This window comes from Rhamphochromis longiceps, linkage group LG3 (assembly GCF_057381845.1).
Source record: "Rhamphochromis longiceps isolate RC_006_pf linkage group LG3, R_longiceps_female_GT1.1, whole genome shotgun sequence".
Taxonomy (NCBI): Eukaryota; Metazoa; Chordata; class Actinopteri; order Cichliformes; family Cichlidae; genus Rhamphochromis; species Rhamphochromis longiceps.
In genome coordinates this window covers 23,456,213-23,468,139 of record NC_140559.1, presented here as the reverse complement: position 1 = coordinate 23,468,139, position 11,927 = coordinate 23,456,213, and the positions used below count along the sequence as shown (strand labels likewise).

At 42.1% G+C, this 11,927-nt stretch overlaps 1 long non-coding RNA gene across 1 annotated transcript; it reads right to left on the bottom strand.

Moving 5' to 3' along the window:
• Nucleotides 1-773: 773 nt before the first annotated feature.
• Nucleotides 774-1,749, bottom strand: LOC146673516 (uncharacterized). The gene is made up of 3 exons (XR_014910530.1): nucleotides 1,710-1,749; nucleotides 1,036-1,117; nucleotides 774-896 (listed from the first exon to the last, which is right to left on the bottom strand). It is a non-coding gene; the product is annotated as an uncharacterized LOC146673516 (long non-coding RNA).
• Between the last annotated feature and the right edge of the window lie 10,178 nt (nucleotides 1,750-11,927).

Below are 11,927 nucleotides of genomic sequence, written 5' to 3'. Positions count from 1 at the left end.
CTGAGCCAAATAAGACAGGTCAGGGTGAAGAAGTGACAGCCAAAGAAAAGCTTACCACAAAACGGAGAAGTTATGACAAATCAGACTATAAGGCAAAAAGAAAGTGCAGCTTTATGGTTTCATGGACAAAATTATTTCTGTGGCTGCAATATGACGAGCTAAATAACCAGGGCTGCACATAAGTGGTCCGCAGGTGCGCATTCGCTGTCAAAATAAAAAACACGCACAAGGGTTAGGGTTAAATTTAAAAACTGTACTTTTGAGTTAAAATATATATTTATAATTTTAATAAATGACCAATTAAAAAGGCATGAACATTTTTTTGTATCGAAAAAATATCGAACCGTGACACCAAAGTATCGAACCGAACCGTGAATTTTGTGTATCGTTGCACCCCTAATATTCATGTGGCACACCACATAAAATCAGGGGCAAAAAAGACTAAAAGCTCTGCATTCATACAGAGATACTTAAAGATAAAATCTGCATGTCCAGCTTAGAGGAGACCCCATTATCAACTAAAATTAAACTACATGACTCTCCATGTTAAACCATGTTAAAGTAATGAATGTTGCTGTAAATATACTGTTGTTGTCTTCAGAGACTGTATCAAAGAGCATAATTTTCTTGACTATTAACAATGCTGAAGGTTTTCTGCAGGCAGAATCTGATTAGCTCTACATTGTTTGCACACATCAGACATAAAATGAGAGGTTTAAGAGCATTTACACTGTTGTAGTTGTACGTACTTGAACTCCTTAAAAAAATGCACATTTTTTTCTCGTTGAAGTTCTAGAGCAAAGTTCAGGTCCTTGATTTCAAACTGGAGACCAATGTTTTGCTGAAATTTTAAATCCACCTGAGTAGGATCAACTTGTAGTTTAGTAAGGGTCACGCTGTGAGGAGGATAAAAATATATTGTACTATAAAATACTTAATAACATGTATTAACCATAAATTAACACATTTACATTTTCAAATTAAAATGAAGAAACAAAATAATAATAACCCATAGAAACAATAACTTATTTTTACCTTTTGATTAGCAAATCTTTTTTTTCTATTTGGAACTGCTGGTTAACCAGCCCCTTTAAGTACATCAGACCAAGATCCTTCACTGCAAAACACAGTAAATGTACTACAACTTCATATGCTGGTGATACAGCACAGACATATTAAATAGTAAAATAGTCTTTTCTACATATTAAAAAATGATAAAGGAAACCTACCAAAGATTGAAGGGCCAGAATCTGATGAAGCTAACATCATAAATTAAAGTGCTAATCGCAAAAAAATTACTAGTATTTATTTTAATAATAAATAATAGTATAATAACAAAGCAATTGATAATCAATGGCATTCCACTGCTGATGGTTGACTCGCCAAGTATATCATATCTGATATATCAGTTTTGTGGGTTTTTTAAACTTCTACGTCATCAGTGTGACTCACCGAAATAGCACAATACAGTTTTTAGCATGAACATTTGCAATAAATTGTATTTGTAATGCCAGATGTAGCAAATATGATACAAATGAAAATTCATATATACAAAATAATATTTAATTATTTTCTTAATTCTTAAAATTCTCAATAAAGTCTATTTTCAAAAAAATTGAACTTTTCTGGCAAGTATTTCACAGTTCAGGCTTTAAATGGTTAAAAGGTATAAGTGTTTATTGTGTTAGTGCAGCTCTTACAGACCTTACCTTTTTCCGTGATTCGTACTTTGATGCCGGGGGGAGGGGCAGCAGTGTCAGAGGAAATCAAAGACACCAAGAAGAAGAAGTAAACCAAACTGGACTTCATCCTGTGCCAAAAACCTGAATCATCAGAAGCAAAATGGAGCCAGGTTATTCTGACAGAATTATGTGTTCAGCGCTGAGAACAGCCATAAAAAGTAAGCTAAAGTATGCCCAAAGTCAAATCATCCAGTTAAACTTTCAGTAAAACTTTATCTAAATAGAACCAACTGAAAACAATATTTTCAGATAGTTATATATTTATTATTGGAGAAAAGATTCAATATCCTGCCTGAATTAATCATTTGTTTTTTTTGTTTTTTTACTTAATCTAAACAGCCACAAACACAACATCCTGAAGGCTTTGTTTGTTAATTATTCATAATCCAACGTCACTGCTCAGGTAGTAGCCCATGTGGTGCAGATTTGAAGATATAAACATGCTTAATAACTCATCATTCAGGATGACTGAAACATTTCACCTGGTACAACTAATGAAAAAAAATGTGGGGAGTTTCAGCTTTAATTCAGTGAGCTGAACAAAAAGATTGCATGTAAGTGTGAGGAACTAAAGCATTTTCAACACAGTCTGTGACCCAGCATTTTGAGTTTATTTTATATTTTTGATTTTCCTATATTAAGTTTGTGATAATATTAAGTTCCTGTCTTATTATTTAGTAAGCGTTTAGATGAGTTTTATTCTTGTTTTTGTTTCGTCGATTTCTCCTGTTTATGAGTCTTTCCTGTCTTCTGTTAAAGTCTGTCTTGTCCTCTGTTTCAACCGTTCATTCAATTTCAACATGGATATCTCAAGCCCTGCTTAGAGCTGGGCGATATGAGATTTTTTCATATCACGATATGTTTTTTTCATTTCAGGCGATAACGATATCTATTACGATATAAGCCACATAACTATATTTGTAAGATTTAAATGTGCCGTTGCTCACAAGTAAAATGTGAAATAATCAGCAGCTTGTTTTTATTTAAATATTTATTTCCCATAATAAGTTCAACAGGGTAGATGTACTTAAGGAACATGAGACTTTTTCAGATAAATAAAGGCAAATATTGCAAACTACACAAAAGGCAGCCGCTAAAGCGTTTAAGTTTCAAAATAGAACAAACGAAACAGACTAAATTGTCAATTCCACTTAGAAACAAAATATTAATTCTAAAAATAAATCTTAGTTTGTGTTACAGAAGAACAGACAAAAATGACTAACTGTAACAATATCAAATAAACTGAGAACTAAAAGGAAATTCTCAATCTCTCCTTGTTGTATAGCTTAGCTTTTCAAACAGTTTTAACAGTTACTTTAGTCTGACAAAAGCCGAATGACGAATTAGCGCTTCCAGTCAGAGACTGAGGCTACGTCCACACGTACACGGGTATTTTTGAAAACGGAGATTTTCCGTTTTCGTTTTAAAAAATAATCCCGTCCACACATAAAGGCAGAAATGAAGGAAAACGCTGCTATGAACATGCCAAAGCAGCAGGTGGCGCTAGATTCCTAACCGTGCAGAAATGTTGGCCAATCAGAAGTCTAGAAGCCTCGGTGGGAAAAAGTAAACAAAGCTGGGGAATAGAAGCAGAACCGAGTCGTATGTGTGGAGGGACAGTAACTGTGTGTATATGTAAGCATTTAAACACTGCAGAGAGTAGAATTAACAGTAACAGTATTGTAGAAATTCATTTCACCGAAACAATAACGTGGCACACAGTGTGACGCATGCACCAGTTTATTGTATTTCCAGACTTGCTTTCGGCACAATTTACAGTGCACGCTACTCTGTTTTTTGTCAGACTTGAAATAGCCGAAATACCTTCACACTACGGAACTTCTATGGCTCTTCCGTTCGACAATCTCTCCGGCGTTGGAACCATCATCTGTTTTCTCTTCGGTCACGCTCGGTTGATTTTTCTAGTCGGCACACTCATTTCCTCCATTACGCGCTGGCTCCATTACCCGCTGGCTGCTTCCCAAACAAACACACGTGCGGCTTGGCACTTGTGCTGTACGTAACAAGTCATGCGACGTGACGCTGCGGCTGTGATTGGTTCGGCTCTGCGCTACTTAATTTGGATTGGCTGGCCTTTTTTTTTTTTTTTAAGAGGACAAGAGCGGCGAGGTCTATCGCGATAGCTTAATTTCTCTATCGAGTAAAAGTTATATCGCGATACATATCATTATCGTTCTATCGCCCAGCTCTAGCCCTGCTGCAGGTACATCCACCGAGGGCTCAGGCGAAACTTCAATACCGACGACACTAACTCAATAGTGTCCATCTGGTCAAGAACTCGTCGTCCTTCAGGGAAGACTGACCGGGCTGTTGACCACAATGTGCTGGCCCACCTAGTTAGGTCAGCTCTCATAACTGGTATTACCCACTCTTACCTTAACACTGGAATTGCTCATTCGTCTTTGAAAACTGCTTATGTTATTTCAATTCTCAAAAAGCCTGGTGCAGATCCCAATAATTTTGATAACCTTCGCCTTATATCAAATCTCCCCTTTATTTTGAAAATCCTTAAGAAAGTTCTTGCCTGCCAGCTTCACTCATACCTCAATGACCATCTCTATGAACAATTTCAATATGAATCCCCCCCCCCCCCCCCCCCCCCCCCCATTCTAGTACAGAAACTGCTTTGTTAAGGATTACTAATGACCTTCTGATGGCAGCTGATTGTGGTCTTTCAACCATTCTCATTGCTCTCCCCAACAAGCCCCATATTACCCAATTTCTTCAACAGCTCCACTAATTGCCCATAGAAGCTAGGATAAATTTTAAAAATGTATTTCTCACATTTAAGTGCATCCATAACCTTGCCCCTGCTTATCTGTGTGATCTTCTTCATATCACCACTGTTTCCCGCTCTCTCAGATCTTCATCTGCCATTAATCTTGTTGTTCCTTCTGCTCGTCTTATCACAATGGGGAACAGAGCCTTCGGTCACTTTGCTCCTCGGCTTTGGAAATCACTTCATTCAGTCATAAGAAATATAGACTCGCTTACTTTATTTAAATCACAGCTCAAAACACATCTGTTCAAAACACTCTGGAAGGCACACAGAGTCTTTGCAGACTACTAAGGATCAGACATCCTATCAATACTCAGTCGATTATACAGTATACCTCTAAGCATATATGAGTATATGTATCTAAGCATAAATGACAATCCAACAATATAAACCTAACAAGCTCTTTTCTGACAGAGAATCTGGACTCTGACTGAGATATGGACCTAACAGTATCCTTTTCTCTCAATGGAAATGCAGTAAAAGGCAATTATTTCATGTAAGAATGAAGAAAAGAGTTCAACTGATGCTGAGTGTTACATTTTGACTTTCACAGCTGGTGTTACCTAACATCATGACAAAGCTTAATTTTATCATTATGTCATAGAAAGAATGAATATGGGTACATTTATATGGAACAATAACAGAAGTGTAAATGTAGCAGCTCTAGAAATTCCTGGTCTTCAAGAAGTTTGACACTCACAGAGTGTATTTTAATACACGTAATATATAGTTTTTAAATATATATTTTTTACCTCAAATTGTCTGAAAAAGCCAAAGCAGGTCAAGATGAAACAAAAACATGTAAATTAAAAAACATCTCTTAAAGTTTAATGGTACTTTATTTCAGCTTGTTTTATTTCTCATTATTATAGGTGTTGTGTCTCTATGAGTGGTCTAGAGTTTGAAGTTGTGTGTGTGTCCACATCAGGTTTTAAAAACTGATCTGATTTAGCTTTTACATAACACATAGTACATTGAACAATTTTTTTTTTTTTTACAGAAGTCTTGATCAACAAAACTCATATGGTTTTACTATTTCTAGTATTTTTTTACTATGTTTTTAAAGTAATTTTAACTATATTAAAAAAAAACAACCTTGCTTTATTCTTAGAGACAAGTTAAAAATAAAGCCACCTCCATTAATTCTTCAAACAGAATAGAAAAAAGAGCAAGAAGTGTTACCTGTTGCTGTCGTTTGCAGAGTCTCCAGCAGCTGATCAGAAATTCCCCAAACCCCCTGATACTTATACAGGCATTTTCCTGTGCATACTAGAGTAAGCACCTGCAGCTTTATGACCCTCAACAGTTTGACTAAAGAAAGATATGATGTCTGTGGGATCACTGCATCATTCCAGTACATTCAAATTCCAGCTGCTGCTACTCTGGCTGTAGTTCAACAATTTACATACTGGATATGCGATATCGCTTACTACTTTAACTGTTCAGTTACACAGCTGGTGTTAGCTAACTAACACTAATATGGAAGTTCCTCCATACCAAAGTATACAAGCATTCTGCTTAGTTAGAGCCATGAAACAATTTGGTTTTAAGCAATTAATGAGTAATGTATGTAATGAAGTATGGTTATTTAAAATAAGACATGAACCCACGCATTTTCATTTCATACAGCCATAATGACAGTTGCAGGTATATTACTTTTTGTAGTAAAGCTGTTTGTAATTGTAATTGTCCAGAACTGAAGAAGTTTCTCTGATGAGAAGTCCAGTCACTTTTCTTTCCAAGCTCCTTAGACTACGATGACCTGGATGACAGAACCTTCACAGACATAGTCATTTTAGTATCTCCCTTTTACCATATCACCAGTCTCCTGCACTATTATACAAATTAAAAACTTTAGCACTCTTAGTGACAAGCTTATCTTCATGCTGACATGCCAATAAATTACTATAGGAGATACCATGTATTTGTCTATTCAAATGTGAAGATAGCTGCATTCTGCAACAGTTAGTAAGTAATTTATTTCATTACAAGATATTTAGGTATTTTACATTAGTTGAATGTATTTTGTCCAGAGAAAGTTGAAAGATGTCACCATGTCAATCGGAAAAAATAAACCTTAACTGTTTGTATTTTCACACAAATCATGATCTTTTTCTAAACCCATCTATACAAAAAATAAATACTACCGGTAACATAAATAATAAGAATAAATAAATGAAATACATTTCTATTCAATGACATTTAAAAAAAAATGTATGTGTAAGTCTGATATGATCCTCCCCTCCTCCAACTATTCACTACACATGACCGATGCAGAAGTGCAGAAACATGTGTCAACACATGAAAAGTCACGACTATATTTCACAAAATCCTATAAAACGGCTTTTCTTTCTGAATCTATATTTTATTCAAACTGACCAGCCAGACTGCATCTCCAGTCATAAAAATGCTTTTGAATCCAGGCAGTACATGGGTTGGTCAGTCTGGTCTTACAATCTCGGCCAACTGCTGTACCAGTAGCTGGTGTTTCGCTCCTTCCCTCCCCCTCCTTCCTGCTCCTGAACAGCTGGGTCCACTGTTTCATTCACACTTTGTTTTTTATCCATTTGTATGTCACTTATAATGTCCTGGACATTTTTTTTTTTGCCTGTCCCATTTGGTTCTTTAGCCATCAGAATTGTTGTCTGAAGACCAACAAGGATACCCAATGGATTTACTTTGCCAAATGGATCATCGTGGCATTGCCGTATTGGTCCATTTGGTCGATCTTTGTTTTTATTATTTATTATATTTTATTTTCAGATGTTACAGACGGGACAGACATGAGTGAGGGATAGGAAAGGAAGAAAGAAAGAGGAAGGAAAGGAAAAACAGAAGGGGAGAGGGACAGTGAGACGGGGGGAGAAAAAAAATCTCCTGGATCACCTGTTGAGAGAAAAATAGAAAACAAGCAAAAAAAACAAAGCAACATACTAAACACAACACCATCGCATTAATCTAGCTAAGTGTAAACAGCAGTAAATACTAAATATTCAATGTTGTTGTGCAGCACGCAGGACAGATGTGCTTCGAAGTAGCGGCCAAGAAAGGTGTAATTTGGGTCTACGAGCAGTGAACACCCGTGTGCATACCTGTGTGGATCAGCGCGCTTGTATTCCAAAGGTTTCTCCATGTAACGATCTGCTAGGGAGTGTGGGGGGGCCACAGCCCCGTCCTCCAGGGTGTGAAGCGGGTATGGAGGAGATCAAAACTCCAGACATCCAGAGGCCCCCAGAACACAAGAGACCATGGAAGACCAACAGAGGGGCAGCCGCGCCACTGTTCCAGTAAGAGCTGAGGAGAGTCCCAGATGAGGGTTCACTCAGCAGCCGCGGAGCAGAAGCCAGGGGGAGTTGCAGTGACGCGCCCATGAGCTCCGCCGGCCCCCAGCTGTGCCTGAGTGACCGAGCCCCAGGCCGAGAGGCCGGGGGCACCCCACCTCCGAAGGGGCCCGAGCGAGCCCCAGGCCCCAGGCCCCGATAAGCGGCCGCCAAGGAGTGAGCTGGTGTGTACCTGGACACCCACCCCCAGACACAAAGAACCACCAACGCACCGACACCTGAGGGAGTCCGCCACCGGCAGGGGAAGTGGTGGTGGGTGGAGATAGGCCTCCAAACCTTGGAGGGCCTGAGGTGTCCCCAGAGAGGTGGCGTCTGATACCCAACCTGACATATAGACACAGACATACAGGCACACACAGACACAAACATTCATTCCCACCCTCATGCTCTCATGTGCACTTACTCCACACTCAACCAACGTGGAGACAGACATAAAGAGACGCTGTACACACGATCACACTCCCCAAGCGTACTCTACAAACCGGGTCTAGGTACCCTTGCCCCTGGAGGGGGGAACTGCACCCAGACCCAGGTGGTGTTACCCTTTTCCCTGCGGTGGGGAGAGGCAGACCACCCCGACTCCGTAGCAGCAGGGAGGCCCCACACCCCAGACCGCAGTCGGACGGCCAACTCCTCCTAGCCCTCCCGCTCCAGCAGGCCGCAGAGAACGGGGGTGGGAGAAGACTCCAAACCTCCCTCCACCCGCTCATTGTAGTGTTGATGCATGTGTGTTCTAAGGTGCAATTAAAACCCAGGAGGGCATGGAGCTACCTGCCAGAGAGAGGCAGGTAAGCGCATAGTCCCTCCTGATAGCCCTTAATGTCTAAGTGTATTTAAAATTGAGAGGTGGGCAACGACGCCAGGGGTGAGGTGTACACCCTGATGGTAATTTGGACTCCGTGATTGTTCCCACCCCCAAGATCCTAAATGTATGTGTAATGAGAGTGTGAATAATGTGAATGTCTAAGTTGTGGGATAAAATTGAGGCAGAGGCAGCCAGAAGGGGACAGAAGGGGGGGTAGCCTCCTCTGCACCCTGGTGACATACCCCTACTCCAAGGCCCTGCATGTGTGGGTGGTTGTGGTGGAGCGGGAAGAGGGAGGCAGCTGGAGATGGGGAGGGAAGGAAGGGAGGGGCAGGTAACCCCTCCCTGGGGCCAGCTCCCCCGCTGACCCCAGTAGGCACTCCCATACTCCGCGACCCGCCAGGGAAAGGGGGCCCAGGCCCAACCAGACCGGGCCCCAGTGCAGCAGCGCCCCCCGGCCCCACAGAGCCCGGGACAGTCCACCCAACCCCACCACAGAGAAAACTGCACCCACCCCACCATCCACTCATCTTCCAGACTACATAAGACAGTAAACGCCCAGGCTGAGATCTTCCTCCACCTCTCCTGTATCTCCCCCTCCTGCAGAGAGAGTTCCTGAAGAGAGGAGAGCTCCTGCAAGATGTGACCATCTCCCCCACCAGTTGAAGAGCCCCCCAGGTGGCTCGACGCACCGGCGGCACCCTGCTCCAGGGCTGGGCCCCCATGCACCCACCCGCCCACAACCCCGGCAACACACCAACCAGGACCCAAGCCCCCAAGGCCCGGCCCGGGCCCCAGCCCAGAGACGGAGCACCCCCAGAACCTCACGCCCATCCCGGACCCACCCAGGGCCAGCCAGGCTACCAGGTCAGTAACCCACGTCCATCAGCACAGACCCTCCCCTAGCCCCGCTGCACGCAGCCGCGAGGAAACAGTCACCTGAGAGCCAACAGAGCCCCCAACCGGACATGACCGCTACCCCGGGTTGAGCCCCCCAAGGAAGTTGCCTCCGGGGAACGCCCCGACGCCCTAAGCCTGTCCCTACCCCCACACCAATCACAACAGTGAAGGCGGGACCAAACTATGACCCCCCACCCCCACTAGGTGATGGAGCTGATAAAAGGAGCCCAGAGCAATTGATCTGATGTGGTCCTGGACATTAAGAAAGTCTGACATGCCTTCGTCCTCTGTGCGCTCAAGGTGCTTAACTAAACGTGAGACTAACTGACTGCGCGTTTTATTAATCACAAACTCTTTTCCTGGTCCTGAGATTTGAAGTACATCACATAATTTAATCAGCTGCTCTAAAGTCAGTTGATACAGTGTTCCTTTAATCTCCAGCTGTAGCTTTTCTAATTCAGACTCCATGTTGTCAGAGGAGTTAGCACAAGCAGTTAACTGAGATATTATCAGACTTAGTTGAATTTTACTGCCCCCTAGTGGTCACTTTTTCACTTCAGGCTACAAACACCAATGTAGGTCTAGCGATGCCTCTGCTGCTTTGCTATGCTCCTTTCTGATGCCTGGGTCGTCTGGGGGGGATGACCAACGAGAGGGTTTCTCTTACAGGTCAGGGATGGTCCTCAAATCAATCATCCCAGTGGTGCCTCCAAATGTTGTGCCCTTAAACAGGGGAAATAGTGAGGAGAGGTGAAAGAATGGCACCGACACGCAGCTCTCACTTTCACTCGTCTGTATTGAGTTTTAGAAGCAATACAACCAAAACAATATTCTTATGGATGCACTCAGTCTCAGGACAACTGTATCCAAACTAAGTCACTATTGTTCTCTGTATGAGCTTATCAGAATACGTTAGATAAGATTAACTTTAACATTAGACAAAAACATCTTTTTAACTCGCAGCTGTTAGCTGACACAGTCACTAACTTTCCACATCAACTAAATCATACTTAAAGTACTGTCTGTCGTTCAGTAGTTAACCCTATCCGGTTGTTCAGTGATGACGCGATGAATCCTACTTCCGGGCCTAAAGTAGTCTGCGTTTAATATGGCTTTTGTGTTGTTAACATGTTTGATGTTTTGTATTTTCTTTTATTTGATCTCAAAAAGCTCCTAAAACAGTCAGTGATCACTGTTGACCTCCCTCGGCTTTTATTACTTCTAATCATTTATTTAAGCTCAGTTTTTAAAACCTTAGGATGTAGCTACAGCCCAGCCCATGCAGCAGTATACAGTGGGGCAAAAAAGTATTTAGTCAGCCACCGATTGTGCAAGTTCCCCCACCTAAAATGATGACAGAGGTCAGTAATTTGCACCAGAGGTACACTTCAACTGTGAGAGACAGAATGTGAAAAAAAAATCCATGAATCCACATGGTAGGATTTGTAAAGAATTTATTCGTAAATCAGGGTGGAAAATAAGTATTTGGTCAATAACAAAAATACAACTCAATACTTTGTAACATAACCTTTGTTGGCAATAACAGAGGTCAAACGTTTACTATAGGTCTTTACCAGGTTTGCACACACAGTAGCTGGTATTTTGGCCCATTCCTCCATGCTGATCTTCTCGAGAGCAGTGATGTTTTGGGGCTGTCGCCGAGCAACACGGACTTTCAACTCCCGCCACAGATTTTCTATGGGGTTGAGGTCTGGAGACTGGCTAGGCCACTCCAGGACTTTCAAATGCTTCTTACGGAGCCACTCCTTTGTTGCCCGGGCGGTGTGTTTTGGATCATTGTCATGTTGGAAGACCCAGCCTCGTTTCATCTTCAAAGTTCTCACTGATGGAAGGAGGTTTTGGCTCAAAATCTCACGATACATGGCCCCATTCATTCTGTCCTTAACACGGATCAGTCGTCCTGTCCCCTTGGCAGAAAAACAGCCCCATAGCATGATGTTTCCACCCCCATGCTTCACAGTAGGTATGGTGTTCTTGGGATGCAACTCAGTATTCTTCTTCCTCCAAACACGACAAGTTGAGTTTATACCAAAAAGTTCTACTTTGGTTTCATCTGACCACATGACATTCTCCCAATCCTCTGCTGTATCATCCATGTGCTCTCTGGCAAACTTCAGACGGGCCTGGACATGCACTGGCTTCAGCAGCGGAACACGTCTGGCACTGCGGGATTTGATTCCCTGCCGTTGTAGTGTGTTACTGATGGTGACCTTTGTTACTTTGGTCCGTGCTCTCTGCAGGTCATTCACCAGGTCCCCCCGTGTGGTTCTGGGATCTTTGCTCACCGTTCTCATGATCATTTTGACCCCACGGGATGA